Consider the following 20086-nt stretch of genomic DNA (forward strand, 5'->3'; position numbering starts at 1 on the left):
ATGTGTTGGCTGCAAGTTCATCGGAAGAGTTATCCATATTTTAACCTAAAAATTCATTACCTTCTGTATACAGTCACTCTCACATCAAATAATAAATTTGATGCAAAGTATTTACATGTGAGGGTAGCGTCTGAAAGACGCATGCATTATTAGGCAAACTTAAATACTCAAAATCTCTAGACGTTCGAAACAATGAAACTGCTTCTCACAAGACCTCTGTCTGAAGCTTAACTGACGAATCGCAGGATCTTAACAGTGAGATAACCCACTTGCATACCAAATGTGGACTTTTTTTATCGAGAGATAATAAACATAACTTAAATATATACCGGGTGATCAAAAAGTCAGTATAAATTTGAAAACTAAATAAACCACGGAATAATGTAGACAGAGAGGTAAAAATTGACACACATGCTTGGAATAACATGGGGTTTTATTACAATAATAATAATAAAAAAAAAACGAAGTTCACAAGATGTCCGACAGATGGCGCTGGACAGCAAAACGTCAGTGACTGCGCATGACAATCATGTATAACAGGAGCTGTAATGAGAGAGAGAGAATCAGATGCGCCAGCAGTCGCAGCATGTTGATGTTACCTGAAAAGGCACTTTTATTAAAGCTGTATTATCAGAACGGGGCGTTACGATCCTATCGCCATAGGAAGGGGATTCGAACGGTTAAAGGTTCGTTGACAGATGCAGCTGTGGCGAGAATGATTTCGAAGTTCGGGTTGTTTAGACGATAGACCCCGTATTGGCCGACCGAGCACAAGCGTAATGCTGCTGAGACAGTTCAGGAAGAAATGGAGGCTGTGGCGGGTTCGTCTATGCACGGGGAAGTCAGCGCTCGTGCAGTCGCACGTCGCACCGGCATTCCATACACTACTGTTTGGTTGGCACTGAGGCGTACCCTCCGACGCTATCCGTACAAAATCCATCGGCATCATGAACTGTTACCTGGCGATTTAGTGAAGCGGAGGGCATTTGCGGTGTGGGCGTTTCAAAAGAGGGCGGAAGATGACGATTGGTTGAGTAACGTGTTGTGGACAGACGAAGCTCATTTTACGCTCCGAGAGTCTGTCAACGCCCACAACTGCAGAATTTGGGCTACCGAAAATCCTAGAACTGTCGTGGAAACTCCATTGCACGACGAGAAAGTCACGGTATGGGTTGGATTTACCACATTTACCGTTATCTGGCGTTTTTTCTTAGAGGAAATGCGTGGCTGGCTCTGAGGACTATGGGACTCAACATCTTAGGTCATAAGTCCCCTAGAACTTAGAACTACTTAAACCTAACCAACCTAAGGACATCACACACACCCATGCCCGAGGCAGGATTCGAACCTGCGACCGTAGCAGTCCCGCGGTTCCGGACTGCAGCGCCAGAACCGCACGGCCACCGCGGCCGGCAGGAAATGAATGATTCTGGTTTTGAAACTGCTACGGTGACGGGTGAGAGGTACGCCGATATGTTACAGAATCGCATCATCTCCAGCCTGGCTGATAAACACCTGCTGGAACGTACGATGTTTATGCAGGATGGCGCTCCACCCCATATTGCTAGACGCGTGAAAGATCTCTTGCGCGCGTCGTTTGGTGATGATCGTGTGTTCAGCCGCCACTTTCGTCATGCTTGGCCTCCCAGGTCCCCAGACCTCAGTCCGTGCGATTATTGGCTTTGGGGTTACCTCAAGTCGCAAGTGTATCGTGATAGACCGACATCTCTAGGGATGCTGAAAGACAACATCCGACGCCAATGCCTCACCATAACTCCGGACATGCTTTACAGTGCTGTTCACAACATTATTCCTCGACTACAGCTATTGTTGAGGAATGATGGTGGACATATTGAGCATTTCCTGTAAAGAACATCATCTTTGCTTTGTCTTAGTTTGTTATGCTAATTATTGCTATTCTGATCAGATGAAGCACCATCTGTGGAACATTTTTTGAACTTTTGTATTTTTTTGGTTCTAATAAAACCCCATGTCATTCCAAGCATGTGTGTCAATTTGTACCTCTCTATCTACATTATTCCATGATTTATTCAGTTTTCAAATTTATACAGACTTTTTGATCACCCGGTATGTACGGGGTGAATCACCTAACATTTGCACCGCAAATATTACGGAAATGGGAAGTGCTATTGATGTGCGGTTTTCACAGAAGGGATTGGTAGTCAGGGGTTCGTATTGTTAGGCAATAAACAGATTGTAATAATATGTAGAAAGGGTATTTTGAGGAAACATACGCTTTTCTAAATGGAACAAGTTTATTGATATTAACAAAATAAGAGTAGAGAAATTAGAATGTCAGAGATGTTTGTTTCACGATTCTAGTGCGAGTCGTTTACGAGATATCGTATTTTCAAAAGCACCCACGCTGAATCATGTAAAATACCTGTGGTAGCACACTCTAAAAAACAAGTGCATACACTGGTTATCTGGATTCTGACCACTAACGAGACAGTTGTCAATTTTCCATCACAGGTTAAAACGACTTCTGCACACGTGCTAGAATTTCAGCGGAGATGTCCGAGCAGGATGCAGTAATACGTCGCTGCATATCATCGGGTACAGTTGGTATGTCCTTGTAGACAGCGTATTCGAGCTTTCCCCACAGAAAAAAAAGACTGCAGGCGTCAAACCCGGGGAACGGGCCAGCCAAGCTACAGGTCCTTTGCGTCCAGTCCAACGATTACCAAACACTTCGTGAAGACATGCTGTAGTACTTTGTGCACTATGGGCTGGATAGCTGATCTTGTTGGTACCAGTGGTTCCCCCTAGTCTGCAGAGGAACGTCTTCTAGTATCCGTGGAAGATGATCCCTTAGGAGGCTGCGATACTTGTTCACATTCAATGTTCCATCTATGAGAAACGGGCCTCTGAGCTGATGGATCACTAACCCACACCACACGTTTACACTCCACTGACGCAAGGTACGTGATACGTCTGGAGTATCTTGTGTTAATGCCCATGTAGAGCATGATTCTCATAATCGTTTCCATACAGCCCTAGATAGAGAGAAATGTGATAGGATGGAACCTATCTCGATGCAGAATGCGTAGGGCACTTGCCTGATTCATGCTATTTCCCCTTGCGATTTCGCGAGACATAACGTGCGGATCAACTGCGACAGCAGCAAGAACACTTGTTTCCTTCTGTTTCGTTGTCTAGGTGTTACACTACTACTTTAACGAAATTGGTGGAAGGGGTTGATAAATAATTACCGAGGTGGCTGACACCTATTGGGTTATCCACCGTACAAGAACGAACTGCGTTCTTCTTGCACTCTTTGTACACCATGAGCATGTCAGCTTGTTCTGCATTGGCAAATCCCATCGTCCGCTCACGACCTAGTGCTTTCATTGTAACGCACTAACTAGCAAGTCGCAGTGCACTCAAGTAACACAAAAGCACACTATAAGCAAACATAATAACATTGTACCTAGGAACTACGCAGGTTTAATGGCAAAAACAAGAGTCGGTGTGGAAACTTTTCGAAAAACGAGATCCCTTGAGCGACTCTCATAATAATACTGCAACAAACACCACTGATATTCTAATTTACCCTACCTCTTCTTTGATGCTGTCAATGAGTATTGTTCCATTTAAAAAATTGTATGTTTGCACAAAAATACACTTTGTATCATTAAAATCTGTTTACTGGCTAACAATGCAAGCCCCTGACTACCATTCCATGCCGTGAAAACCACACGTCAATAGAACTTTCTATTTCCACAATATGTAAGGTGAAAGATTTGTTTAAGAGTAAAAGGGAAATTTTAAGAGTCACTGTTATGAGAAACTTTGATTGGGAAGCATAATACTGAACACGGAATACATAGCCGGCCGCAGTGGCAGAGCGTTTCTATGCGCTTCAGTCTGGAACCGCGGGACCGCTACAATCGCAGGTACGAATCCTGTCTCGGGCCTGGATGTGTGTGATGTCCTTAGGTTAGTTAGGTTTAAGTAGTTCTAAGTTCTATGGGACTGATGACCTCAGATGTTAAGTCCCATAGTGTTCAGAGCCATTTAACCATTTGAACGGAATACGTAATACAGTGTGTCCGGGTTAGAGGTATACAAAAACGTTTTTTTTATATTTCATTACCTGCTAAAGTTTATAACATTATTTTTCCAACGTTGTACACAGGAGGTCAAACATTTTGATGCATGTTGGTACAGTTCAATGTCGGCACCGTCGGTACCTCGACTGTTATCGGAACGGTACTCTAATTCTCACACGGTCATAAGCAACACATGTGATATAGCCTCTTCTGCGGCGTGGATCCGTTGTCTCAAAACTACCACATCTCGAACCCTTTTTCTGTCAAAAATGTCCTTGATGAAACCTTATCCACTGAAATACAGCGGATTCAGATTGGGGGGCGAGGGGGGGGGGGAAGGGGCAGGCAATAGGACCCTCTTCCCCCTCCTTCCGATCCAACGCTCAGGAACAACACCATGATATTGATGAGAGGGCACCATCCTGCCTGAAAACGATGTCGGGAGGCATGCGTGGAACTGCATAGTTAGCCAACACGTCGAGATTAGTGTGCCCTATCAGCGACGCACAGGTCCATGCGACCCAGCGCTGTTCATGAAATGCTGAGGATCTCATAATGGAGAGTGTATCTATCAGAAAGCTTATTTACCTATCATAAAATGTCGCGGCCTTCCGTTATGAGGATATGTTTCTGTATACCTCTAGCCCTGTGTTAAAGACTCTAGCGGAGGACACGCTGCAATACACCGGAATTAAATCAGATGCACAGCACCACGTTGTGTAAACATTGATTCTGATTAAAACTGAATATTCTTGGAGTCGGCGAAGTAATATTTTAGAGGTAAACGGTAAATTAATATATTCATAATATCCGATGTGTCTTTTAATCAAATAAAAGAATCCAGGACATATATATTTCACACAAAAAATTGACAAAAACGTTTCATAAATTTTAGCCAGTAGTAAAGATCGAATGTAATTAAAACTATACACGTGCCATGTCCCTTCTTGTTGATACCAAGTAATTGCTGGAAGTGCCCTATAGTTTCTCGCTTTCCTTCCACAAAGTCAACAAGATAAGTGGTCGTATCATGAATAATGTAACAGCAGCGATTGTTAGCTGATTTACGTGCAGTCTCTCTCCCTAGAAGCTTCCTTGACAGTATACTGTACTGATTGATGGACGTAGTTAGTTGTAAGATTTTGACAGTAGGGGAATTCCACGCAGCGGGCAGGCCGCACGTACGAAGGAACAAACAGCGGCCACCGGCGGCATGTAAGGTCGTAATCCACTCCCCGACGAGTTGCCGGACCGGTCCAGCGTGATGGTCAGACCTTGGCGGAGTACCCTTTGGTCTACCAATAGCAGGCGTGCTCACTGGCATCGTTTTCTGCAGTGGAAGCGTGCAGCGGAAAGTGATATCTGTCCAGGCGCTTTGCAGATCCACTCTACACAAGTCTACAGTCAATACTCAAATAGTTCATAGCTATCTGTTGCAATTGCTAAATATGAACGAAATGAGCTGTAAATGTAACTGTATTATACCGATATTTCGGAATAATTGAACACACGTCTGAGTTAGTAAGCTAGTTACATATTTCATAGATCATTTAATCGATTTATTCTAATCCAAATGATTTGGAGCAATTAGTTTACAGAACTGGACACAGGATCAGGTTAAAATCAAGAAACATACTATTTCTCAGTCCCACTCATGCAAATACACTGAAAAACTAGCCTTTTTTTACAGTATACCAGTTTTTCAACAAAAATTCGCTTATATCATGGAAGGAGTTATCCAGAAGAAATGGGTTGTGTTATATTCCAAATTTGCTTTGCTACCTGTCAGATATTTTGTGTTAGTGTACTAATTATCAAAAATTTTTGTTGCCGCATATTAAATACATTTCTGAGCCACTGACAACTTTAATAATGGACACTAAAGATCGTTTTTCATCTAGCGTTATATGCATGACCTTCATTACTCTTCTCAAGCTCTTATGGATTATTTACACGAATTTCATTAGAGAATATACCCTCCTGGAAATGGAAAAAAGAACACATTGACACCGGTGTGTCAGACCCACCATACTTGCTCCGGACACTGCGTTAGGGCTGTACAAGCAATGATCACACGCACGGCACAGCGGACACACAAGGAACCGCGGTGTTGGCCGTCGAATGGCGCTAGCTGCGCAGCATTTGTGCACCGCCGCCGTCAGTGTCAGCCAGTTTGCCGTGGCATACGGAGCTCCATCGCAGTCTTTAACACTGGTAGCATGCCGCGACAGCGTGGACGTGAACCGTATGTGCAGTTGACGGACTTTGAGCGAGGGCGTATAGTGGGCACGCGGGAGGCCGGGTGGACGTACCGCCGAATTGCTCAACACGTGGGGCGTGAGGTCTCCACAGTACATCGATGTTGTCGCCAGTGGTCGGCGGAAGGTGCACGTGCCCGTCGACCTGGGACCGGACCGCAGCGACGCACGGATGCACGCCAAGACCGTAGGATCCTACGCAGTGCCGTAGGGGACCGCACCGCCACTTCCCAGCAAATTAGGGACACTGTTGCTCCTGGGGTATCGGCGAGGACCATTCGCAACCGTCTCCATGAAGCTGGGCTACGGTCCCGCACACCGTTAGGCCGTCTTCCGCTCACGCCCCAACATCGTGCAGCCCGCCTCCAGTGGTGTCGCGACAGGCGTGAATGGAGGGACGAACGGAGACGTGTCGTCTTCAGCGATGAGAGTCGCTTCTGCCTTGGTGCCAATGATGGTCGTATGCGTGTTTGGCGCCGTGCAGGTGAGCGCCACAATCAGGACTGCATACGACCGAGGCACACAGGGCCAACACCCGGCATCATGGTGTGGGGAGCGATCTCCTACACTGGCCGTACACCACTGGTGATCGTCGAGGGGACACTGAATAGTGCACGGTACATCCAAACCCTCATCGAACCCATCGTTCTACCATTCCTAGACCGGCAAGGGAACTTGCTGTTCCAACAGGACAATGCACGTCCGCATGTATCCCGTGCCACCCAACGTGCTCTAGAAGGTGTAAGTCAACTACCCTGGCCAGCAAGATCTCCGGATCTGTCCCCCATTGAGCATGTTTGGGACTGGATGAAGCGTCGTCTCACGCGGTCTGCACGTCCAGCACGAACGCTGGTCCAACTGAGGCGCCAGGTGGAAATGGCATGGCAAGCCGTTCCACAGGACTACATCCAGCATCTCTACGAACGTCTCCATGGGAGAATAGCAGCCTGCATTGCTGCGAAAGGTGGATATACACTGTACTAGTGCCGACATTGTGCATGCTCTGTTGCCTGTGTCTATGTGCCTGTGGTTCTGTCAGTGTGATCATGTGATGTATCTGACCCCAGGAATGTGTCAATAAAGTTTCCCCTTCCTGGGACAATGAATTCACGGTGTTCTTATTTCAATTTCCAGGAGTGTATATACAGTCAACCAGAACTGCAGGACAAGTCTTCAGGGGTAGTGGTTTGGGTTTAGACCAAAACAAAACAAAAAAATCTAGTAAACATAGGCTCTAAAATGCATGCCTTAGAAGCTATGAGCACTTCATCTTCGATACCGTGAGACATACCTCTTCTACTGAAGGCTCTGTTTTTCACATTTAGAGATGCGGTAAAGTGGACCTTAACAACAACAAAAATCCCACAAACTGGAGCTCCAAAGTGCATAACTTAAAAGCTATGGCCACTTGTCCATCTTTGATGCTGTGAAACACGTCTCACCTACTGTACAAGTGCTCATACCTCATGCATTTTAGAGCCCATGTTTACTAACTACTCTTTCTTGTTTTGTTCCATAATACCATATCTGGAAGTTTTTCGATGGAATACGGCTTCACCCTGTGTATTGTGATGGTGCACTTGAATTTTTTAACCCTTTGAAGAGCTACTACGAGACAATTGCCGGTGAACACAACATGGAATCAATACTTTCTTTCAAAGTGATGAGATACCTGAGAAAGTTATTACACAAAATGTGATTGAGTGGGAATATGCAAAATATGTTAGGAAGTTCGCCGGCCGCTGTCGCCGAGCAGTTCTAGGCGCTTCAGTCCAGAACCGCGCGCCTGCGACGGTCGCAGGTTCGAATCCTGCCTCAGGCATGGATTGTGTGATGCCCTTAGTTTGATGACCTCAGATGTCAAGCCCCTTAGTGCTTAGACCCATTTGAACCATTTTGTTAGGAAGTTCATTCCTTTGTTTCCAAGATTAGCAATTATGTGAAGAGCCAAAAGGAGCTGAACTTAGTTGTTGAAGCAGCTCAATAATGTGCTTCTTCTATTCCGTATTTGTATCAGTATGTACAACCAAAACTTTGGAGCAGTTTACCCTGTTTACTGACCGTTGTTTATGAGTAACATCAATTGTTGGTATGACTCGTTTATTGTACAAAGCTGAATATAGTGTTTCTCAAAATTTAGGGAGAGTCCATTTGTAAAAAAGATTTAATAACTGTTGGAAAAAACATCATTAAGAATCTCGTCCGTTGCTATCTCTCTAATAGGATTTGTTATGACCATAGTATCATCATCAAATGATACCAATTCTGCTTGATGCCTGTTAAGTGTAAGGTAGTTCACAAATACAAGGAATAAGAGTGGACCTAAAACTGAACCCTGCGGGGTTCACTTCGTGTTTTCTTCCCATTCACTAAAATTTTCTCCCCTCCTAATATTATTGAATTATTCTGCATACCTTTTTTTCGTTCAAAATGATTCAAACCAGTTTTGAGATGTGCCAGCACATCAGAGAGCCTTGCTGTGAGTCTGCTGTGGGCCTCATTACCTGTGGCTGTGGCAGAACTGCAGCAGTGTTGGCTCGTGCAAGCTCCGTGTGTGTAGTGTGACAGTGAATGATCTGCTGGGACGGGCTTGGCTAGTAGCTACATTGTGTATTGGAGTTGTGGCTGTGACTGTCAGCTATGAGGACAGCCCTGAGTCGTAACTGCAGGCGGTTTGTTTGTCAGCCACTTCCCGGTGGCCTGCATGTAGTATGGCGCCCATATCGGTGCTGTGGCCTACCTGGCACTGAATGCAAGCTGTCTGCCTGTCATTACTTCGGTGTCGTGCACCAAATACGACACCCAGATGGACACTGCACTGGGGGGGGGGGGGGCGTCTTTTTGAAGTGGTAGTATGTAAAATGGCCCTGTAGTCTGACATAAATTAATTAGATACTTTTCGAAATAGTAAATTAGGACATCAGCGGCTACTAAATGTTACAAGAATTTCAATTAATTGACTGTATTCCATTTAATTGATTCATAAATCCTTTGACATACAATAATAATGCTAAAGTAAAAGCTTGGAACACCTATGAAAGGGGCCTGGAAAAGGAATCTATTAGTCACATAAACGAAACAATTGCTTGTTACTTTGTTGATATAAATCATACATAACACTATGAATGGAAGTCTTCGAAGTGAAGCTTAAAGTTATTGAAATTCTATAAAAATGATATTACTGTCCCTACACATCATCTCACGAGCTCGAACTCACCACAGCAAAGGAGTCTGAAGAGGCTGCAGAATCACTCATTGGGTGCACACCAACTCGTCTCGTTAGCAGCTAAGTCAAATTATCCCGAAGTTCCTCACCTCATTTCCTCTGGGACGGAGGCTCCCGGAGATCAAGCGATGATGGTTCTCAGCGATCAGGTCTTGAAGGTAAAGTAATTTTATACAGAGTGCCTTTTTTTTTAGGTCATCAGTCTTCTGACTGGTTTGATGCGTCCCGCCACGAATTCCTCTCCTGTGCCAGCCTCCTTATCTCAGAGAAGCACTTGCAACCTATGTCCTCAATTATTCGCTGTATGTATTCCAACCGCTGTCTTCCGCTATAGTTTTCACACTCTACAGCTCCCTCTAGTACCATGGAAGTTATTCTGTGATGTCTTCACAGATGCCCTGCCATCTTGTCGCTTCTTGCCGTTCTCTGTGACCGAGCGGTTCTAGACGCTACAGTCTGGAACTGCGCGACCTCTACGGTCGCATGTTCGAATCCTGCCTCGGGCATGGCTGTGTGTGATGTCCTTAGGTTAGTTAGGTTTAAGTAGTTCTAAGTTCTAGGGGACTGATGACCTCAGAAGTTAATCCCAAAGCGCTCAGAGCCATTTTTTGTCACTTCTTCTTGTCAGTTCAAAAAAATGGTTCAAATGGCTCTGAGCACTATGGGACTTAACATCTGAGGTCATCAGTCCCCTAGTAGTTCTAAGTTCTAGGGGACTGATGACCTCAGAAGTTAATCCCAAAGCGCTCAGAGCCATTTTTTGTCACTTCTTCTTGTCAGTTCAAAAAAATGGTTCAAATGGCTCTGAGCACTATGGGACTTAACATCTGAGGTCATCAGTCCCCTAGAACTTAGAACTACTTAAACCTAACTAACCTAAGGACATCACACACATCCATGCCCGAAGCAGGATTGGAACCTGCGACCGTAGCGGTCGCGCTGTTCCAGACTGTAGCGCCTAAAACCGCTCGGCCACTCCGGCCGGCTTTCTTGTCAGTGTTTTCCATATATTCCTCCCCTTTCTTGTCAGTGTTTTCCATATATTCCTCTCCGGAACCTCCTCATTCCTTACCTTACAGTCTACTTAATTTTCAACATACTTCTGTAGCGCCACATCTCAAACGCTTAGATTCTCTTCTGTTCTCGTTTTCCCACAGTCCATGCTTACTAAAATGAAAACTCATGTTTCTACATTTCGTACTTTTTACTCTGTACGGATTAGCTGAGCTAAGGATCTCCCGCACAGAGATCTGTAAAAGTATTCCTTAGAAAATGCCGATCCTCTTTCCTGAGTTTTCTTCAAGCTTTTAACCAGTAACAAGCGCCCTACCATTTACTGTTGAGAAAAGGCGTCTCACTCTCTTTACACCTCTTCTGTGGCAAGTGAAGTGGGTCCTCGTCGGCAGACTCGAGTTTCTCTCTCTCACCTCCAGTTTATTTACATTACCCAAACCTGGATGTTTTTGTGTAAACATTTAGTTTTTGTGAAGTCAACTTTTGGCGATGTTTCTCTCGTTAAAAGGGTTCTCACTCCATTTCCTAAATGTTAGCTATAGTGCCCTGTGCGTTCCAGAGATACACAGCCTTCTACGTTTTGTGTATCATAATGAATTCCCGGACCTTGCCAGAAACAGAGTTCCTTCTCTTTCCACTTCTAGGCCGTAAAATGGTCGCAGCTGGGATCGCTAAGCAACAGGAGATGGTAGCTGTGCTACCTGCTATACACCCGGTGCTCAAGCGCGGCACTACGAAGCAAGGATTTATTCACTTAATGAATATACATTTTTATCTGGTCACGATTTTTTGTGATTTTACCTATACATTTTCTACATGATTCTTAGATACTTTTACATGGTGGAAGTTAGTTACTGTTACCTCTGGCAGACCGTTGTAAATAATTTTGGTATTACTAAGATGAAACACTGCACATTGTTTGAGAGTTGTCGTTTACCCTCTGTTAACTTGCAACTGGTAAGTGTTGATTCTTACAGTTCTGTAGTTTTTATATGCCTTGGATAAAATGTTTATTTCTTCCCTAATACTTTTAATTATTTTATGTGGATTCCACTTTGCTATTACTAATTCTTACATCGACGAATGTGAGACACCTTGTATAAACTGAGGTTTGGCAATTATTTTTTGTTAACTGATTCTTATATACATACTGTACGACCCGCTGACAATATTTACTTTTCCCAGACTATTGTTCATTCATCAGCTAACTGTCCTCTTCATTATTGCTGATTGTTACTCTTGATTATACTGTTGTTATACAGGGGCCTGATGACGATGTATTGTAACATTGAAAGCGGTAGCTTAATAAAGAGTTCAAAATTATTTCTTCGAAGGTGTACTGCTGTTTACTACAAAAGAGAGTCCAGTGAGTTGCATGCCATTCGCCTGGGCCCCTACCAGTGCATCCTTTTGAGAAGTGCTCCTAGGGCGGTTCCTCTGTTTGCCTATGTGACTTGACTTCTTGCCCAAGTACTTTCACCTCATCCCAAATTGCTTTCAACCGTCTCTTTCTTATACAATGAAGCGCCCAAGAAACTGGTGTAGGCATGTGTATTCAAATTCAGAGATACGTAAACAGGCAGAATACGGCGCTGCGGTCGGAAACGCCTATATAACAAGTGTATGGCGCAGTTGTTAGATCGCTTACTGCTGCTACAATTACAGGTTATCAGGATCTGAGTGAGTTTGAACGTGGTCTTACAGTAGACGCACGAATGATGGGACACAGCATCTCCGAGGCAGCGATGAAGTGGGGATTTTCCCGTACGACCATTTCACGAGTGTACCGATAATATAAGGAGTCCGGTAAAACATGAATCTCCGACATCGCTGCGGCCGGAAAAAGATTCTGCGAGAACGGGACCAATGATGACTGAAGAGAATCGTTCATTGTGACAGAAGTGGAACCCTTCCGCAAATTGCTGCAGATTTCAATGCCGGGCCATCAACAAATATCAGCGTGCGAACCATTCAACGAAACGTGACTTGATGACTGCACGACACAGAGCTTTACGCCTCACCTGGACCCGTCAGCACCGACATTGGACTGTTGATGACTGGAAACATCTTGCCTGGTCGGACGAGTCTCGTTTCAAATTGTATCGAGCTGATGGACGTGTACGGGTATTGAGACAAACTCATGAATCCGTGGACCCTTCATGCCAACAGAGAACTGTTCAATCTGGTGGAGGCTCTAAAATGATGTGGGGCGTGTGCAGTTGCAGTGATATGGGACCCCTGACACGTCTAGATACGACTCTGACAGGTGAAACGTACGTAAGCATCCTGCCTGATCACCTGCATCCATGCTTGTCCATGGACTTGGGCAATTCCAGCAGGACAATGTGACACCCCACACGTCCAGAATTGCTCTTCTGAGTTTAAACACCTCCGCTGACCACCTGACTGCCGAGATATGAACTTTATTGAGCATATCAGGGACGCCTTACAACGTGCTGCTCAGAAGAGATCTCCATCCCCTTATGCTCTTGCGCATTTATGGACAGCGCTGCAAGATTCGTGGTGTCAGTTCCCTCCAGCATTACGTCAGGCAGTCGAGTCCATGCCACGTCGTGTTGCACTTCTGCGTGGTCGAGGAGGGGGGGGGGGGGCTACACGGTGTTAGGCGGGTGTACTAGTTTCTTTGGTTCTTCAGTGTATAAAGCAAGAAAATTTGATGCTGATTTTATTTACGTTACAGGAAAGTTTTGGAGAAAGGGTCACATAACACAGGAAACAGGTGTAAGCGCTTGGGTAGTCACTTTCTCGCTGCTGCGTGTGAGGTACAGCGCCCTCGTACATGCTACGTCTGTCACGTCCCTGTTGGCGTCGATGCTAAAGTACTGGCACGACATCAGCATAGAGCTCAGCTGCGGCTACAAGATGTTGATCATGTGTGTGTGAGCGACGTTGTTTTGGTTCGTAGGACTTTGTGGTTTGTGTCTTGTTTTATAGTTTTTTTTTACTTTTGTGTCGTCCATTTCATGTTTGTCTAACTCAGTGGATTGTGTTATTGTTGCCTGCTGCGTATGAGCTAATGTTCTTCTTACACTGTGTATCGGCTTTCGTACAAGTGAGTGTCCTATTTTTAATGTGGAAGTTATTCTTTTGTTTGCGTCTGTTGGTTGAAGTTAGTGTTTAGCTTGGTTTGTCGTTTGTCTACTAGCGTCTATAACTACATGTTTTATACGCAGCAAATGGCAACCATGTTTTATTGAGAGGTTAAATTGTGATGCTTTCCGTCGTTCCAGTCCCGTTAAATGTTTAATGCTCTAGTAGCGCTGAGATTGTCTATTAGATGGTTCGAGATACGTGAAGCTATTGATGTTTGGTTGCTACCATTCGAATCTGTAAGGTTTAGTGCCCCATTTGTGCCAAGGCGTTTTGAAGACTTCGATGTGTGTGTTAAGCTCATTGATGTACATGTCATACATGTTCCTTTTCTGCAGACATTTTTGTTCGACACCAACTCTACAGAATTTCCTGTTTACTTGTGAATGTGTCACAACTTAATTCTGTAACGTTTGGTCCACCAGCAGCACTAAGCTTAATTTAACTGATGTACATGAGTTATGTATGTCTTTATTCTGTCAAGTTTTTAAGTAATATCTTAAAGATTTTGGTTATTGCTTGTAAAAGCCTTTCCAATTCACAAGCAGGAAGTATCACTGGATGTGAAGTTGCAGTAACTGTAAATTTAAATATTTGTCTTGACAGTCTTTGTTCTTTATATTGATTATTTTAATCCAGTTTTATCATCATATTTGGTAGATCATTGTGCCTTAATAGTGTGCGTGTCTGAGTTTTGTTATGGTTTCCATATAATGTGTATGAGACATTAAAGGCACACACAATTTGCTACCGGTTGTAAGACCATATATTCATTTTCTTGTGGCTAAACGTCATTATGTACATTTCGACTCGAAGCTGTGTTGTTAACATTTCTTGTCTTATGACAAAATATGATAAATTGTGCTTTGAGATCAAACTGTTCTGATCAAGTATGAGCTTTAGATTTGGTCTACATTTCATAATTCTGCCTGAAATTCCATTGCCACCATATAAGTATTAGTTTCTTAAAATGTTTGTTTGTAATTCTATAAATTTCAGTGAAGGATGCTGATACTGCACCTTGTTGCTTAAGGTTTCGCGTCGTCAACTGAATCATATACTTGTTTTTTTTTCTGCTACATTTCGAAAGTGATTGTTAAAAATACTTAAAACTTGTGATTTATCAGTCACAAGTTTGTCACTTAATTTTATTGTTATGGAATCTTGTTGCTGACTGGTTCTCCTGTCTTACATTTCACAATTTCTCATATAGTTTTAATCCTGTTATCTAAATTATTAATTTCTGTCAGGACGTGCATATTTCAGAATATTTTAATGCCTCCCTTCAAGCATTACAATATTTTCCACAAAAGACAAGCAACATCGGATCTTGATGTGTTTTGGCGTTTGTGTACACTTCCTTTTTCTTTTCATAAGATTTTAATCCGTTAGGTTGTCCAAGGCCTACCTGTATTTTAATGGAATTTCTGGATACCTTTTTAGGAAAGCCGCTTCCAAATACTGACACAAATTTACTCTGGAATATATTGAATTTCACATTGGCATTTCTAGCTATATATACCAACTCTTTTTTAACTAATTAGTAAAACATTGTATCCATGTGCCATTAATAAGCCTCACTGGTTTTTATGCACATGTTTTACAGTTTTTAGGTGTTAAATTGTTTATATTTAATTGACTGTGCATCATTATCAGATCTGCATTAATAACTGGGTACACATTAATTGTTTCAGCCCAAGCACTGTCTGTAAATATGTTACGAATAGGAGTCCTGCTGTCTTGCTGCAAAAGAGTTCGGAAATTCACGACTGAAAAAGCAGACTGAAACAGCCATGTGATGATTGAAGTTCATTTTTCCTGTCAGAAACTTTCAAGACATCTCCACAAACTACTAACTGTTTCTTCTTGTCTGACAAGTAGCTGAATAACGTATCTAGATTCCTCACAAATAGTTGAAAATTTTCCTAAAGGAGGACTGTGGAGTTTTACAACCAAACGAGAAGTATTCTGCAGTAACAACTCACAAGCCCGTGCCGCTAGGTTCTGATATAAGCAAAAAGTATTGCAATATGTTTGACTTCATGTCGAACTTTTATTTATGTTGCCGCTCCTGTTTATTTATTTTTTTTCAGTTTAACTGTACACGAAAATGAATCTACAGTATAATCCGTGATATTTAATTTCTCTAGCCAAGTGATTACACAGTTCAGATAGGCACACAAAGTCTGTCACTTTAGGTCACTGAAAGCAGTTACATGAAATAGCAAATGGTATTACGAAACGTGTGTAACATGCGGCTGATTCTGAATGAAAATACTTGTCACAATTTGTTTTCAGCTCTTGCTTTCATGCCTTATGTGAACACGGAACACACGATAGAACCGCAGTTAACCAATCACGATGAAACAACGGCTTCTGAAAGGTGCTTACTTGCTAGGCAAACTATGTGCATTACCATGTCCTGCGGATGATGCTGGGAACAAATGTAAGGAATGCTGCATATTTCTCCGTTCCTAGCATCATCCGCGCGAAATGCTAGGGTACATTACTCGAATAGCAAAGGGCAATATTCTTAGGTCCATTTATTGCTAAAACGTATGCAGGTCTTGAATATAGTGCTCACAGAGAAGAGAGAAAGATAGCGAGACCACCATAGAGAGAGGGAGGGAGGGAGAGAGAGAGAGAGAGAGAGAGAGAGAGAGAGAGAGTTCCTTGAACAAATCACCCAAGATTGAAGAAGCAACTTAAACGTAACAGCTGACACTTTTCGCTATTGATATCTCGCAAATGAACACTGCAAACGAACAAGCTGACTCTATATTCTTATATTTTCTAAAGGTGCTTGACTTCTCCGCATACTATCAGGTGATAAAGATACAAGCATACAGGCTATTATCGTCACTATATAGGGACTTCAGAAAGTAAGCTACACATGTCGCCCCATGCTAAGACCATTGCACTGCAAGAGTAGCATATCGTCAGTGACACATTGTCAGGAGCGATCGTATGTTCTCGGTATCCCGCAAACACAATTCTCCTGTGGTACGGATAACAGATTCATCATAGTGTGAGAATGAAATAGTGCGCCAACCGGAAATGTTCTCGTTGAAGAACGAGGGACAGTCCGATTCTTTGGGACATTACGTCTAAAGTACACATAGATGTGGATGACACTTATCAGGAAGCCTTGATGTCGTACCATGCAACTTCAATATTTTCGACAACTGAAAGAACATCTGGGCGAAAGAGTTATTCCAACAATGAGGACGTTCACACATCGGTTCTCGAATGATTTTCCGAACAAGGAACAGATTCCCATCGTCGAGGAATTGAGCAACTAGCAGAACGCTCCAATCTTTGTTTGCAGAAAGTTAGTGATTGTTTTGAAAAGTAGTGTTATGTATATCTGTCACAGTGGAGCGTAGTCTAATATTCATTGAAAGCTACGTAGAACGTTTTATTCATGTATGCCGTGCGAAAGACTACGAGGACTTTTTAATTTGTTTTTTGTTGTTCTTCTTTTTCTTCCTCTTTTGTGCTCTTGTCCCGCATCTACTCGGGGTCAGCATGGTTATTATAGGATTTGGCATCGTTACTTTAAGGCGAAGCCAGACGCTCTTCCTAGTGCCACTCCGTTCCCCCGCTCCCCTCTGGAACAGAATTGGTGTATCTCAACTGTCTGCATGTAGTATTATCCGTGTGAACGAGCACAAACGTTTTCTAAGTGTTTGTGAATCGTTTAACTGAGGCAGGCCTTAGGTGCTTTGATCTTAAAAATTAGACATTTTATTCACTGATTGCACTGAACTAGTCGACGCCTCCTGCAGATTTAATTCTTCATTTTCCTTTACAATATTCTTTGCCTTGTCTTCAGAATAGTTGCAAATGATCTTCATCACAGCTATCATCTCCAGACAAATTTGGTTCTTGAGGTAGGCCAATGTAATCTGTTGCTTCCATAAGATCATCCTTCTCTTCCAAAATCGACATACAGTGGAATCTCGATTTTGTATACTCCGATTTTACTTTTTCGCGACTGTGCACCAAAAATTTGTAGTCCTTGTGAAAGACCCAAAAAATCAATGCTAAAAATTCCCCGATTTTACATTTCTCCTAGTGAGGTTTACCTCGAGTCTAAGTTCTTACTCGACGTCACCCTTGACTTAATCGTTTTTTCTTCCTATTGCCATCTGACTTGGCTGAACAAGTTATAAGTGGTTCAAAAGACAGTTGGTTGACACCACGGGTGGTGGCGGAATTAAAGGAATATCTTAGGCTGTTGTGGAGAGGGGAGATGTGAGAGAGGATATGCTGATGTAAGCCACGATCGGTTTTGCCAGCACACCTTGTAACATTTAGCTTCACCGTGCAATTATGATGGAACTATCGCTAGCTTGCAGCGGTTATGGAAAAACAAGACAGTCGACGCGAAGTGTCCCGGACCGAACCAATACGTGACAAAGGGGCCCAGCCACCAGCTTTTCTTGTGCCACTTATAACTCAGTCTCATCTTTTAGAGTGTATATCCGATGTACTGTACTCAGTAACAATATCAATCCTCAACATTTTAAATTCAAACATTGAGTCTCGAAGAACATTTTCGGTCATAATTTGCGGCTAGTGAACTCTTATTCGCCGGTGACTTGTTAAATCATCCAACAGCCAGGGCATCCACCACACCACATTAACACACGTAAAATGAGCTCATCTGCTGGATGTGTGGAGAGGAGGAGTGGCCCTTCAGCGCCGGGAGTGCAGGCAGGGGCGAAAGCATTATGTGAAGTGCTGAAAATGTACTTCTTGTGCAGACGATGTGCTGTGACAGGGATTTCACATAAGTGCAGCAGTGATAGAAGGCATGAAGTGAAACTGTAGCGCCTGACCTTTCTTTCAAATTTAAATGTTATACAATCTACAGAAATTCACAGAGCCGACTTCTAATAAGCATGTAACGTAAAATTGTGAAGTAAACTCAGTTTTCTCACGTCTCTGTTTGCCTCATCAAGCCTAAAATAACGTTTTAACGGTGGTGAGCATATAAAGTTCAACTCATAAGGAAAGCATGAAACAACAACAGCAATGGTGACAACGTATGTCATTAAGCAGATGTACACATTTGTGCTAATAGTTTAACCACTTAGCTGCTGTAATGTTTTTGGTTTAATTCAACATGTTCAACAAGTTTTGCTTTTTTGGTTGAACACAAAGGTTGATCTCTCAAAAACGCGTGTTTTTAAAGTGCAATTTGTAGTCGTAGCATGTCGGAAAACAACTCGATTACCTTGTACCCAGACACCAATTTCAACTTTTTGATGAGTTTTTACTTGCTTTTACACATCTTTGATTGTTAAAGAACTGATGAAATTCACTATCACAAATTATTGTATAAAATTGAAATGGACATTCAATTTCCTTCACTTAGACAGATTTTATATTAACTGTTGGTGACGATTACGATTTTAAATCATATATGCCATTTACATGTGTATTTGCTCATGTTCTGTGGAGTTTTAACATTTTCCTTTATTTTCCATTTTCCTCAGTTTTGCCTTTTCTAATGTAAATGTAAAATAGGGGTTTCACTGTAATGTCCTCTATTGTCAGCCTAATGAACAAAAAAAAACAAAAAACAAAAATAGGCACACTACACAGTGTCACTTGTGATCACAGTTCCAAAAGAAAAAGACCAGAAAAAAATTTAAAAAAACGATTTGCTTTTACAGTAGTTGTGGATATTTTACTTAATACAAAACAATGTAGAAACTTCACACTGAATAACAATATATTTCAAAATCATTGGACACTTTGTTTATTTGCCGCAAAATTATCCTTTTTGTTGACTCATTTTCGCAGCAAATAGTTACAAGCTCCTTTAGACATCTAATGTTGTGCTCCAGCTGAAGTCGACAATTTAACTGCTGGAAAGAGATACCAACACGAGTTTTGTTGGTACAAAAAATACCTGGGACTGAATGTGATCTTGGTTCAAATGGCTATGAGCACTATGGGACGTAACATCTGAGGTCATCAGTCCCACAGAACTTAGAACTACTTAAACCTAACTAACCTAAGGACATCACATACATCCATGTCCGAGGCAGGATTCGAACCTGCGACCGTAGCGGTTCAAATGGTTCAAATGGCTCTGAGCACTGTGGGACTTAACATCTGTGGTCATCAGTCCCCTAGAACTTGGAACTATTTAAACCTAACTAACCTAAGGACATCACACACATCCATGCCCGAGGCAGGATTCGAACCTGCGACGGTAGCGGTCATTCGGTTCCAGACTGAAGCGCCTCGAACCGCACGGCCACACAGGCCGGCGATCGTAGCGGTCGCGCGGTTCCAGACTGAAGCGCCTAGAACCGCTCGGCCACACCGGCCGGCAAAGTGATCTTGGGTCGTCGGCTGCCGAAGCCTATATGATACATTTGTCTTAG

The sequence above is a fragment of the Schistocerca piceifrons genome, chromosome 3 (assembly GCF_021461385.2).
Source record: "Schistocerca piceifrons isolate TAMUIC-IGC-003096 chromosome 3, iqSchPice1.1, whole genome shotgun sequence".
Classification (NCBI taxonomy): Eukaryota; Metazoa; Arthropoda; class Insecta; order Orthoptera; family Acrididae; genus Schistocerca; species Schistocerca piceifrons.